General features: G+C 41.7%; 1 protein-coding gene across 4 annotated transcripts in view; it reads right to left on the bottom strand.

The window, feature by feature from the left end:
* The window catches only part of FOXP2 (forkhead box P2), a 595,587-nt gene that overhangs the window by 568,543 nt on the left and 12,826 nt on the right, over nt 1–14,218 (bottom strand). Inside the window, exon 1 of one of the 4 annotated variants that reach the window (XM_084810786.1) lies at nt 10,903–11,060. The exons of the other annotated variants lie outside the window; for them this stretch is intronic. The gene's annotated coding sequence lies outside the window, so the exon portion shown is untranslated. Of the gene's footprint in view, nt 1–10,902; nt 11,061–14,218 lie in introns of those variants that run through there. 4 annotated transcript variants of the gene reach the window in all.

Genomic DNA, 14,218 nt, shown 5'->3' with positions numbered 1-14,218 from the left:
AAACTACTGTAATGCACTCTACGTGGGGTTACCCTTGAAGACGGTTCGGAAGCTGCAGCTGGTACAGAACACAGCAGCTCGCCTGATTAAAGGCAGCTGCCGGCGAGATCACATCACTCCAGTGCCGAAGGAGTTGCGCTGGTTACCAGTTGTTTTCCAGGCCAAATTCAAGGTGTTGGTTTTGACCTTGAAAACCCTATATGGTTCCAGCTAGGGTTGGCGGAGAATTTCTCCACAAATCTTCGGGAGGCCGAGTGCCGACGCATTCAGCCCCCCGAAAGTGTTGGGAAAATTCTCCGCCGGCCCCCCACCCCCCCACCGGGATGGGACTTACCTTCGGCGAATGTCCCTCTCGGCGGCGGGTCCCGGCAGTGGTTCGGCGGGGTGGGGGCGGAGGCCGGTCTCCTGACCGGCTGCCGCTGCCGCCACTGCAAAAAAGTGAAGTAAAAAAACACACACACACCCGTGATAGGCTACGTAATGATTTACGTAGCCTATCACGGCTAGATTTCCAAAGTCAGCCGTGATAGGCTACGTAAATCATCACGTAGCCTATCACGGGTGACTTCGAGGGGAAAAAAAAGCGCGTACGCAAATGGCGGTGCCCATGGGGCGCCGCCATTTGCGTTCCTTATTCTGGCACGTCTAGTCTACATAAACATTTACGTAGACTACGGCGAAAATAAGGGAACGCTATTTGCATTGCCCTTATTTTCGCCGTAGTCTACGTAAATCTTTACGTAGACTAGATGTGCCAAAAGAAGGAACGCAAATGGCGGTCCCCATGGGAGCTGCCATTTGCATATGAGCTTCTTTTTTTTTCTCAAAGTCACCCGTGATAGTGACGATTTACACAACTTATCACGGCTGACTTTGGAAATCTAGCCGTCATAGGCTACATAAATCATTACGTAGCCTATCACGGGTCTGTGTGTGTGTGTGTTACTTTTTTTTCGTGGCCGGGTAGACGGGGCGCTCCTACCCGGCCTGAATTTCGGCCGGGCGAGGCGGGGCGCCTCCCCCCCTCGCCTGAACTTCGTGGGGAGAACCGAAGTGCCTCCCCCCCACCGCGAAGCAAGCTGCGGGACAAGGTAAGTCCCTTTTGTCCATCCCTAGTTCCAGCCCAGCCTATCTTAAGGAGCACCTCCCGCAACACCAGACAGGCCTCTTAACAAGATCAGCCTCGGATGGCCTTCTCTCTGTCCCATCATCCAGGACAGCTAGACTGGTGAGGATGAGGGAGAGGGCCTTCTATGTGGTGGCCCCCACTCTGTGGAACTCCCTCCCTAGGGAACTCTGCCATGCCCCCTCTCTAATGAGCTTCCGTCGTGCATTAAAAACGTGGTTGTTCAGGCAGGCATTTGGGGTGGGTTAGGGTATTTTAGAAAACGTTTTTATTGTAGAATTTTATTGTTTTAAACTGTTTTATTATATGCTGTACATTGCCCAGAGTGGCCAGCCAGATGGGCGATTAATAAATTTAATAATAAATAAATAAATAAATAAATAAATAAATAAAATAAAAATAATCCACAGAAATATTCAAGCCTTAGGTATCAAATTTAAAATAGAAATTTGGTCAACCTTAACATGATTTGAGCAGTGCGTAAACAGATTCATTTGTTACTAAAAGCCAGCCTGAATAAATACATTTTGCATTATTTCCCAAGTCTGAATTTGGACTTTCTTGGGCCTCCCTTCCTTCACTATGGGCCAGTTCAGATTACCATATCTTGGCTTCATACACCAAGATATGAACAAACCTTGTGCCCATGCAAATAGCCTATTCCTTCAGCAGGCCACAACTAACCCCAGAAGTCTTCAATTAACCAATAATTTCCCACTACATCCAACACGGGAAACGGTGTTACCAAGGAGCTCAGCTGCACCATTATTTCTGCACCGTTATTTCATCATGCACCTTGACTTTATTTTTTTATATTTTTTATTTTATTTTTATAAATGAAGTAAACAATACCAAAATTACCAACAACCTAATCAATACTTCCATATCCCAACAGTACAATATTCTGATGAGGACACCACAATAACAAAGAGAGAAAGGAAAAAGAGGAAAGGGGGGAAAGGGAGGAGGAAAGGAAGTGAAGAAAAAAAGAAAAAAATTCTCTCCCCTTCCCTCCCCCTCAAAAAGTTAAGTTTAAACTCCAACACCCCCCGGCCTCCGATGCCATTCTATTTTAAAAACTATATCTATGATCTTAACAATCTTACAGTTTAATAAACAAACTTACATTTCTATATCATATCACAGCACCTTGACTTTAGAATCGCCATTTTGTCCATTAAGACCGGGTAAGCAACGTCTTAGGATCACCCAGGGCAAGAAAACTCTCCTTTACACTTGATGACCTCTAGCCTAATTAAACTGTTAGGGCAGTATACAAAGCATGGGAACCTTGCAAAAGTCTCTCTCACTGCTGAGCCTCAACTCTAATCAAGCTACCAAAGATAGATTCTGAACTGGCCAATCCTGAAGCACCTCTACTTCAAGTAAATAATTAACAGTCATCCATTTAGGATAGGAACCTCCACCCAATATTTAACCAGGCACCCATTGCAACCTACAATTTTGTGTGCATTTGTTGTTCAGTCATTCAGTCGTGTCCAACTCTTTGTGACCCCATGAACCATAGCACGCCAGGCCTTCCTGTCCTCCGCTCTCTCCCAGAGCGTGCTCAAGTCCATATTCATTGCATCAGTGATGCTATCTAGCCATCTCATCCTCTGCCGCCCCCTTCTCCTTTTGCCTTCAGTCTTTCCCAGCATCACGGTCTTTTCCAGACAGTTTTCTCTTCGCATTAGGGGGCCAAAATATTGGAGCTTCAGCTTCAGTATCTGTCTTTCCAATGAGCACTCAGGGTTGATTTCCTTTAGGATGGACTGATTGGACCTCCTTGCAGTCCAGGGGACTCGTAAGAGTCTTCTCCAGCACCACAGTTTGAAAGCAGCAATTCTTCGGCGCTCAGCCTTCCTTATAGTCCAGCTCTCACAGCCATACGTTGCTACTGGGAAAACCATAGCTTTGATGATATGAATCTTAGTCGGCAAGGTGCTGTCTCTGCTTCTTACAATGCCGTCTAGGTTTGCCATAGCTTTCCTCCCAAGGAGCAAGAGTCTTTTAATTTCATGGCTATAGTCACCGTCTGCGGTGATCTTGGAGCCCAAGAAAGTAAAATCTGTCACTGCTTCCATTTCTTCCCCTTCCATGTGCAAGGAAGTGATGGGGCCAGATGCCATGATCTTCGTTTTTTTAATGTTGAGTTTCAAACCAGTTTTTGCACTCTCCACTTTCACCCTCAACAAGAGGCTCTTTAGATCCTATTCGCTTTCTGCCATTAGGGTGGTATCGTCTGCATATCTGAGGTTGTTGATAATTCCCCTGGCAATCCTAATTCCGACCTGTGATTCATCCAACCCGGCGTTTCTCATGATGTACTCTGCATATAAGTTAAATAAGCAGGGCGACAATATGCAGCCTTGTTGTACTCCTTTCCCAATTTTGAATCAATCGGTTGTTCCATGTCTGGTTCTTACTGTTGCTTCTTGACCCTCGTACAGGTTTCTCAGGAGACAGGTAAGGTGGTCTGGTACACCCAACTCTTTAAGAATTTGCCAGAGTTTGCTGTGATCTACACAATCAAAGGCTTTAGCGTAGTCAATGAAGCAGAAATAGACGTTTTTCTGGAATTCTCTTGCTTTCTCCATGATCCAGCGAATGTTGGCAATTTGATCTCTAGTTCCTCTGCCTCTTCGAAACCCAGCTTGTACTTCCGGTAGTTCTCAGTTCACATACTGAAGCCTAGCTTGTAGGATTTTGAGCATCACCTTGCTGGCATGTGAAATGAGCGCAATTGTACGGTAGTTTGAACACTCTTTGGCGTTGCCCTTCTTTGGAATTGGAATGTAAACTGACCTTTTCCAGTCTTGCGGCCACTGTTGAGTGTTCCAGATTTGTTGGTATATTGAGTGTAGCACTTTAACGGTATCATCTTTTAGGATTTTAAATAGCTCAGCTGGAATACTGTCATCTCCACTAGCTTTGTTGTTAGTAATGCTTCCTAAGGCCCACTTGACTTCACTCTCTAGGATGTCCGGCTCAAGTTCAGTGACCGCACTATCATGGCTATCAGGGACATTCAGATCTTTCCTGTACAGTTCTTCTGTGTATTCTTTCCACCTCTTCTTCATCTCATCTGCTTCTGTTAGGTCCCTGCCTTCTTTGTCCTTTATCATGCCCGTCTTTGCACAAAACGTTCCCTTGACATCTCTGATTTTCTTGAAGAGATCTCTAGTCTTTCCCATTCTGTTGTTTTCCTCGATTTCTTTGCATTGTTCATTTAAGAAGGCCTTCTTGTCCCTCCTGGCTATTCTCTGGAACTCTGCATTCAGTTGGATATATCTTCCCCTTCCTCCCTTGCTTTTCGCTTCCTTTTTTTCCTCAGCTACTTGTAAAGCCTCATCAGACAGCCACTTGGCTTTCTTGCATTTCTTTTTCGTTGGGATGGATTGAGTTGCTGCCTCCTGAACAATGTTATGGACCTCTGTCCATAGCTCCGCAGGCACTCTGTCTATCAGGTCTAATCCCTGAAATCTGTTCCTCACCTCCACTGTAAATTCATAAGGGATATGATTTAGGTCATACCTGAATGGTTTAGTGGTTTTCCCTACGTTCTTCAATTTAAGCTGAAATTTTGCAAGAAGCAGCTCATGATCTGAGCCACAGTCAGCTCCAGGTCTTGTTTTGACTGCCTGTATAGAGCTTCTCCATCTCTGGCTGCAAAGGACATAATCCATCTGATTTCGATATTGACCATCTGGTGATGTCCATGTGTAGAGTCACCTCTTGTGCTGTTGGAAAAGAGTGTTTGCTATGATCAGCGTGTTCTCTTGACAAAACTCTATTAGCCTTTGTCCTGCTTCATTTTGTACACCAAGGCCATGCCTGCCTGTTATCCCGGTGATTTCTTGACTTCCTACTTTAGCATTCCAATCCCCTATGATGAAGAGGACATCTTTTGTTGGTGTTAGTTCTAGAAGGTGTTGTAGGTCTTCATAGAACCCATCAACCTCAGCTTCTTCAGCATCAGTGGTTGGGGCATAGACTTGAATTACTGTGATGTTTAATGGTTTGCCTTGGATTCGTACTGAGATCATTCTATTGTTTTTAAGATTGTACCCCAGTACTGCTTTTCCCACCCTTTTGTTGACTATGAGTGCTACTCCATTTCTTCTAAGGGATTCTTGCCCACAGTAGTAGATATAATGGTCACCTGAATTAAATTCGCCCATGCCTGTCCATTTTAGTTCGCTCATTCCCAAGATGTCGATGTTCAATCTTGCCATCTCATGTTCGACTACCTCCAGCTTACCTTGATTCATTGATCTTACAGTCCAGGTTCCTAAACAATATTGTTCTTTACAGCATTGGATTTTCTTTTCACCACCAGACACATCCACAGCTGAGTGTCCTTTCAGCTTTGGCCCAGCCGCTTCACTCTTTCTGGCGCTACTTGGAAATACTCTCTGCTCTTCCCCAGTAGTATATTGGCCACCTTCCGACCTGAGGGGCTCATCTTCCGGCGTCATCTCTTTTAGCCTTGTGATACGTTCCATGGGGTTTTCTTGGCAAGAATACTGCAGTGAGTTGCCATTTCCTTCTCCAGTGGACCACATTTTGTCAGAACTCTCTGCCATGACCTGTCCGTCTTGGGTGGCCCTGCACGGCATAGCTTATGGCTTCACTGAGTTACGCAAGCCCCTTTGCCACAACAAGGCAGTGATCCGTGAAGGGGTTTTGTGTGCATATGTTAGTACAATTTTAATTAAGTTATAAATACGCAATTTATCCTCTGTAAGGATAAATACTATTTTCAACACGAAATGTCCTACACACCAGCGGTAAACAGCCAACTCAGCTTGGCTACATATTCAGTTTTACACACCAATGGAAATTCATAGGAACAGTAAACATCAAGCAACCCCCACCCCCACCTCTTTTGTTCATTTGTCCTTAGGTAAACATTCATCCACAGTGTCTTGCTGTTTTTAAAAGTGTTGCCCAAGTAGGAACCAATGAATTCACTGCCTAACTTCTTTGAACCAAGTTCACCTTCAGTTAACCAGCCGGTCACGTCTCTCTTTAACTCAGTTTGGACTCAATCCTATCCAGAAAGGCGGCCGCCTCTGAAATCGGAAGTGACCGCCTATCCAATGCAGGGCAGGAGCAGCATGGAGGGGGATCATTCTCTCGATGATTCTCCTGCCCTACATTTTCAGCTAGACAGCCGCAATCGGCTGTCTAGCCACAGGAGGGCGGAGTGGGGGAGGAGGCTGCTGTACGACACATTGGATGTGTCGTACAGGCATTTCCCCCATCCCTGCCCTGGAACGCCCCCAGACACACCCCTTTCTGGATGATCCGCGCTCCTCTTGTGAGCACAGAGGGTGGGGCTGTTCTGCACTGCCTCCGAGGCAGCACGGAAGTGGTGGGAGGTCAGTTCTCCAGGAACTGACCTCAGAGCACAGGCTCCGAGATTGGTTCCCGGAAACCCACATATCCTACGGCCATCTAGCCACTGTCTAGCGGCCATAAGATTGCTCCCTTAGTTGGTTTGAGTGGAACCTAAGTTTTTGTTTTGTTTTGCCATGCCATGAGGGGCTCAACAGGACCTAACAAGGGGTATCTACCCCTGGTCCCCCATCACAAAGTCTGTTTTCATGGAAATGAAAGCAACTTTCCAATGTTTTATTCGTAGAGGCAAGATGATTTGTTCCCACCATTACTTCATGAACCACAACCCCTGTAGCCCTGAAGACTGGTCCCTATCGCCAAACTCATGGTCCACCATAAAAGTTTGGAAAAACCCTCCTCAGTACCCCTTTTCTGTGAAAAAGGTAAATTGTTTCAATTTTGTTTCTACCCCTTATTGTTCCCCATTTCTCTCTATAAACTCTTTGCTCTTCTGCTCACATTGCCCACCCAATGTCATTTACATTCCACGCTTGCCCCATTGCACCTAGGCCTCCAACACCACCTGCCAAATCTTTAGCACCCTCGCTGCTCTCTTGTTTGGTTACTGTAATTTTCCCACTTCCATCATTCACCTTCACTGTCTATTTCCTGTTCCTATATTTCTACTGTGATGGTTGCCAATCCAAGTTCATATGGCTAAATCTAACCAACTTTTTCATTCTGAATCAAAGCCATATAATTTCTAATATTCTGTAATGAAACCAATATTCTTTGATTTAAGCCTTGCCCTGTATTCAATAGCTACTATATGCTTTGTATAAATGTAAAGCACAAATTCCCCATGGCACACCTTATTTCTAGGCCCAAGTATTCTACTTGCATGTATCAGTCGGCTACATGTGTACACTTGCACGGCAGGTGCAACATGTGATTGATTCACAATAACAACAGTAACCAGGTTTGGAAGAAACCATGTTCTTAAACCAGAGTTTGAAGATGGTTTAAGATCCTGGCTTGTTTTGAATCTGGTAACTATAGCTTCCCAGTTTGGATATAATGGGAAACTATGGTTAATAAAACATTTCCTGGCTTACTGGGGAAGGGGCAGTACGAAGATGGAATGTCTGGGCAAAAGAGGCATGCATAATTTGGCTTAAGCCCCCATATGCATTAGCCTTAGCCCATGTACCCCATCCTTGCATTGCCCCTTCTCTCCTTAGTGAAATATTATTAAGGCAAGATACAATCATCCAAACACAGTCTGAGTGTTCTATACAGAACAAGTGTTCCAAGTGTTCCTTAAGTAAGTGAATGAGAATTTTACCATAGCCTCACAGGGTCTGCTGGAGCCCATCCATAAGTCCTTAAAAACAATCTGTAGGCCTACAACCCCCTGCTCTTTAGTCTGTCATTCTCTGGGCAATCATAAAAGACACACCTTTGCTTAGTGCTAAATACAGGAAGGATTCAAACAGGATTTTTCTTGATTTTAAGCATGTAACTATGATGATGATACTTACAGAAATTCCAGCACATGGTCTAAGGGTTGCAGTGTAAAGTGAAACTACTACACTGTACATGTCAATGTGCTTATTTATCTGAGATAATGTTAGATCAATATGTAACAGCATATGAATGTGCACCAATTGTTTTATTGCTTCACACAGAGTGCTCCTATTTTACTAGTCACCACAGCTATGCATATCTAGAAAGAATGGGATACCTGGGAGAGAAAAATAAAAATATCTCACATAAAGACAATTACCATAAAAGCGGAGGTAGAAAGCACCGTAATCTAAGCCATGCTGAATAGAATGATTATCCATCCATGAAACTCTCACAGATCAACCAATGCAATACAGGCATTCTTAACTCTAACAGAAATACTGTTCTAGAACAAACAGATCCAGATCACTAAAGTAAGCAACCCAAATTATTCACTGACTGAATTTATATATCCGCCCCAATATGCAAGTTCTCTGGCAAGCTCATAAACAAATCCACACAGTGAGGGAAGAGGGAAAGCTTTGCTTTACTGTGGATGAATTCCTTATTTATAACTTAACTAAAATTGTACTAACATATGCAAACTTTTGACAAAGTTTGCCAAAACACAAGATGAAATCAATTCAAAGCAAAAATTATGTTTTCTTACTTCACCAAAGAAATAGTAGTTTGAACCACATTTATTACTGCAGTTAAAATTAATGAAATATTATGTATCATTCATGTAACGGATTTTCATTTGTTTTCTGTCAGAACATTTCTTAAATTTGCACACACAGCTGCTCTGCCCTCATCCCATAAAGAAGACCAAGCATGGAAGCAACATTCAACCTCACGCTGTCCACCTGGGCCCCAGTGATCCTGAAGGATGCATATTGATGAAGATTAAGGATGTGCCTCCTTATCCAGGGCCAACAGTTGTCCAACTAGGCCAGTGTGCTTCAAAAAAAATGCAATGAGGAACACAGTAGATGGGTTAGAATTCTAAGTGATTAGTGAGCCACAAATTCATTCTTCTGACTCGCTAAAATAAAAATTAGCCCCTAAATATTGAAAAGCCATTTCAGGGACAATGGATACAAGGAGAAATGAAAAGGAATCGCCTTTTAAATGCCTTTGTAGTCACACACTAGCTGCAGAATTTCCCCCCTCAAACCTTCCTATCCAATCTAGTTAAGCTGTAACTCCATGCCCCAGCAGTGTAGCTGATAGTATCATCTGACTCGTAGTTAAAAAGAATGCAAAAGTATTTTTAAATGAAGTGCACAAGAATTTTACAATATATGTATTTTAAAAACCTGGTTATATTTATTTTATGTCCTTTTCTGGGCAGCATCACTAGAAAGCTTTCAAAAGGGAAAAAGTTGGTTACAACTTTATGCGTCCAACTAAGCTTTTCTATACAGGGCATTAGTCACCTAAAATATAAGCAAACAACAAATGTTTATCTTCTAATTTATTTCTCAATAAACGTTGGTTTCTCTCTGCTAAACAGACATGTTTTCAAGACTTTATGGCTCCCTTCTGTAGATTATAACCATTTTGTGAACTGTTGACCATACATATTACATGGTGTACTTCGGCAGTTATTGTTTACTAAGAACAATTTACTGGCATCATCACAATCTTAAAAGTAATTTAAATTCATTCAAGACTGATATAAGCAAGTCTGAATGAATTTTCTGGGTGAAAGCATTTCATGATCATTTCCAAAAGTAACATCCTCATATTCCTGCACTCTTAGTGCTCATACACTATGCTAATTGATTTTCAATTGAAAAATCATCCTTACAATATGCCTGACAACACCCCGTATCGTGTATGTTACATCAACTGCACAATACACAAAATAATCAGTACTTCTTTCCCTTACAGCACTCCCTTATTAAGTTTAGATAGGTTTTTATGCAAAAACTAGAAGAATTTCTTGATCCTGAGGAAAAACTTAACTATTCCTCAGCAGTCTTGGCAGACTCTTCATACCCAACTGCATTAGGTCTTTTGTACTTTAGTTTTTAGGTCATGAAAATACTGTAAGTACTGTAATGTAACCACAGTCTTGTCTGCACTTTCACATACAACAGTATGTTCCATCATAAATATTTTAATTCCTATTTTTAACTCTAGAAAATCTTATGTTTGTGTTTTCAACAAATGCTTATTTTCACCTCACTTTAAGAATGTCTTTCTTGTTCAACTTCAATAAACTTACATTTAGAGATACAAAGAGGGGAGGAACAACACATAATGGATGCTATCAAGAAGCTTTCAAAAAGGTATTAAAGACTCCAAGTCACCCCTTCTTTTAAGGGCCATCCATTATTTCGGATTAATCACATTTCCATATTTAGCATTATATCAGTCAGAGATTAATGTAACTGGTGGAAATTAGTGAGCTATTCTGTTACAAGCATATGAAAGACAGTCTCGTGGGGATAGCCTCCCTGCTTTTGTAGATGAATCTTACAGACACAAATAAGGCAAAGAAACAGAATAAACTCTTCCACAAAAATGTATTTACCTTTAGGCCGTTGGGGTCTTGCCTCTTAGTTATATGTAAAATACTATGCTCAAATGACTAATACATTTCTTAAATTTACCATTCAAAATTATCAAAGATGGAGTTGGTGTTCTACTGTTTGCAGTTAATATGGAAATGTGCTTAATCTGAGATAAAGGGTGGCACTCAAAAGAAGTGGTGACTTGGGAGTCTTTAATACCTTTTTGAAAGCTTCTTGACATGTCTTCAGACATTTTCTGCCCACTTCCTAACATGTATTTAAACAAAGAACAACATTAGAAGTTATTCTAAGCCTAATGGCTTTGATATATGTATACGTGATCAGAAAAGGTCAAAGAATGTCCACTTAGCAGGCTATCATTACCCAACACAAAAATATTACCTTCATCATTCTCATTAAATTGGGGTGATTCTCACATGCACACAAAACTCTCTGCATAAGATCTTTTATCAATTCCCTCTTCAAATGAGAGTTTTCTCCCAGAATGGAGTCCCACTAATATTTTAGAAAGTTTTCCCTCTGCTACTTCTCCTTCACCCCTGGAATGAATAAAACAAATTATATACATATTATTAGGCAAAGGTAGAAGCCAAATTCTCTTTATACACATATAATTTCTAAAAATCACATAATTTGTCCATACCATTCATATCTCTTATATTCATATCTCTATGAATTCTATCCAATCCAAAACTTTACTTGGCTACTTTGCACAAAACTACCCTAAGTCTTGGTTTCTACCTTATACTTTTGAATTCCTAGTTGATTCTATCAACCAGCTCATCTCAATTTCCTTTTAATTATTTGTACTGAACCTAAAATGTTTCTAATCTAGTTACGAATTTTATTACAGACACTTGTTTTTCCATATCTTGTGACTAAAGCCGTGAGAACTCAATGTTATTTGTAAACTTTAACAGAGACAGTGCCAAAGAAGAAAGCATCTAGTGGGAAGAGAACAAAGGTTGGCATGTCATACCTTTATAGCCAGAAGAACAGCTATACCCACAAGATAAAATCAGGACCTTTTAAAACTCCCAACTGACAAAATGTTAAACGTCTTCAAAAAGATATTGCTGGACTACCATTGTGTCATTGTCAAGTCATTTTAATTGAACATGACTGGCCTGTACAGTACATGATGTCACAACGCTGTTCTGAATGTAGTCAGCCAATATTGCACAGAAAGCAGAATATAGTAAAATCACAACAATGGAACCACTAAAGCAACAACAGCAGGGGAGAGATGGCGGCTGGTTCTACTTCCACAGGCACCACTTTCTCTATATATAGGAACCCTGTCCATGAGCCATATGGCTCATGGACAGGGCCACATCAGGGCCATGAGCCACATCAGCCCAGGTGCAACTGTGCATTGGTCAAAAAGTTATTAAGGCTAAACAGCCCATAGGAGACATATTCGCAAAACTATTTATTAGCAGTACCAAAACAAAAACAAAACAAAAAAAACACCATCCTAAGTGGAACTACAGAGGAGTAAATGGCTTTCGTTCAAGTCTCCCACTCCTTCACCCCATGCAAAAAAGGATACTGTTGCACTCCTGTCCTGCTTGTGGGTTTCCTGTGGGCAGCCGGTTGGCCACTGTATAAATGCTGGACTAGATGGACCCTTGGTCTGATCCAACATGTCTCCTCTTATGTTCTTATGACCTTATGTTCTTAGGAGAGTGGTTTAAAAGTTGGCTTCTTTCACTGAAATTATTTCCAGAGGGCTAGATATGTTAATCTGTTGAAGCAAAAACAAAGAATCTTGTGGCAACTGACAGGCTAATAAAATCATTATGGCAAAAGCTTTGTGGACTAGAGTCTACTTCATCAGATACAAGTGGATTCTAGTTCCTAAAAGTGTATGCCACAATAAATTTGTTAGTCTTTAAAGTCCCAAAAGACTCTCCGTTTTTATTAGTTGGCCTGAACTTTAAAATGCAAACAGCCTAAATGCAGACACCATAAAGACCCACTCCCAGACCCTTTATTCTAGCAAACTTATTATTGCCATCCCATCAGCAGCAATACTATTTTGGAGACCTGGCAACTAAAACTCACAAGGCTTAGGCAGAATGAACTGAACATATCGTAAGAGTAGAACCTGTCTTTCAAAAGAGTAATAGAACTGCTACATAACTACAAGCATACCCACCCCATGAAAATTGCAGAGGAATCGCTCTCTGAACAATAATTTTGGATATAAAGGAGAACTAAAAACAACATCTACCTCCCTGGAATGGTTGTTTTGAAGGTGGGAGGAAAGACTCTACTCTTTACCTCCCAAAATTACTATTGTAATAGTAATCCCCCAAGATTACTTTACCCCCAAGATTTCAGACCTCTCCTGAGCCAATGCAATTAAACCCATTCCCATTCCAGGTAAAATCTGGCACCTATACAGTGTCCTCTGCTTCTGGTGATATTCCCTGACATAAGAGGCAATTGTACTTGCACCACACCTTTCCAGACCTAGTTTTTAGAGCTTGAAGGACAAGCAGGAGGTTCTTCCTCACCCCACTCCAACCCCAGCATGTAGGATTTTCCTCCACAATTAAAAAAAATCCACAGTCCAGCTCAATACTTTTAAATGGCAGGTTCTGATGTGGGCTGAGTCATGGGTTTCATGCAGAATTACTATCTAACAAATAACTCTCTCTCTCTCTCTCTCTCTCTCTCTCTCTCTCTGGAGATTGAGGTAGCATGCATGTGTACTACCTCAGGCTGTGAATGTTTAATTTGACTCATCTTTCCAAGTAAACGATCTTAGCATAAGGTTATAGATTATGTAGGCATTTTAATTAGGAGGAGTGGGGAGGGGGAGCCAACAATTGAGGAAATCACACCAGGGGGCACAGTTAAAAGAAGTCCTCTTCTAGAGCCCAAATCCAAACCGTTCACCAGCACCACCACTTTCCACAATTGCCTTTAAAGCAAAGGAAAACAGGGAAAAGGCTTTGGGAGATCAGTAACTGAATCTCCAATGTCACATCTAGCTTGGCCCTCAGAATACCATTTCCCTTCTGCTTTCATAAACATAGCAAACGAGAGCAATTACTTCAATAACATAAAAGTGCCAGAAGAGGTATAAAGCTCCTCCAGAGCACCAAGAAGAAAAAAAAGGTGCTGTGATATTTTACTATGACATGAGGTCCTGTAGACTGCAGTAGTTCACAAAACACCAAGGCTGAAAACTATGCACGTTTACCAGGATATAAGACCTAGTGAACACAGTGGGTCTTACTTCCAAGTAAACATTCTTAGGATTGTCCTGCACAAAGTATGTTGGAGCATGCACAACCACATAAAACCAGTTTCAAACCTGCTTAACTCAGGAACTCTGGGAATTACAGATTTGTGAATGAACCAGAACTTTCAAAAAGTGTTTAGCGCCCTGCACAAAACTGCGAATTATTCCAGGGCTTTTCTGGGGACAGTGAAAATTAATAGCAATTAGATCAACAAATGGTTTAAATTTGTAGCAGTAGTCCCTAAGGTATCTTAGTGTGATGTGTCATACAGACTTCATTAAAGGGGCACAGAGTGCCCCTTTAATTAAGGTTAGTCGCAAAAAAAAATGGTTCCACCATTATAAGCCCAAACTTCTGCTGCTTATAAAGATGATACCTGCTGTGCTAATAACTTGAAACTTGGCATCCATACTCTATCCAATGAGGTGTACAATTGTGGA

This window comes from Heloderma suspectum, chromosome 7, assembly GCF_057233095.1.
Source record: "Heloderma suspectum isolate Gila_16-S chromosome 7, 16-S_ref, whole genome shotgun sequence".
NCBI classification, from domain to species: Eukaryota; Metazoa; Chordata; class Lepidosauria; order Squamata; family Helodermatidae; genus Heloderma; species Heloderma suspectum.
Note: the sequence above shows the minus strand (reverse complement) of the source record. Positions and strands in the feature narration are given on the sequence as shown.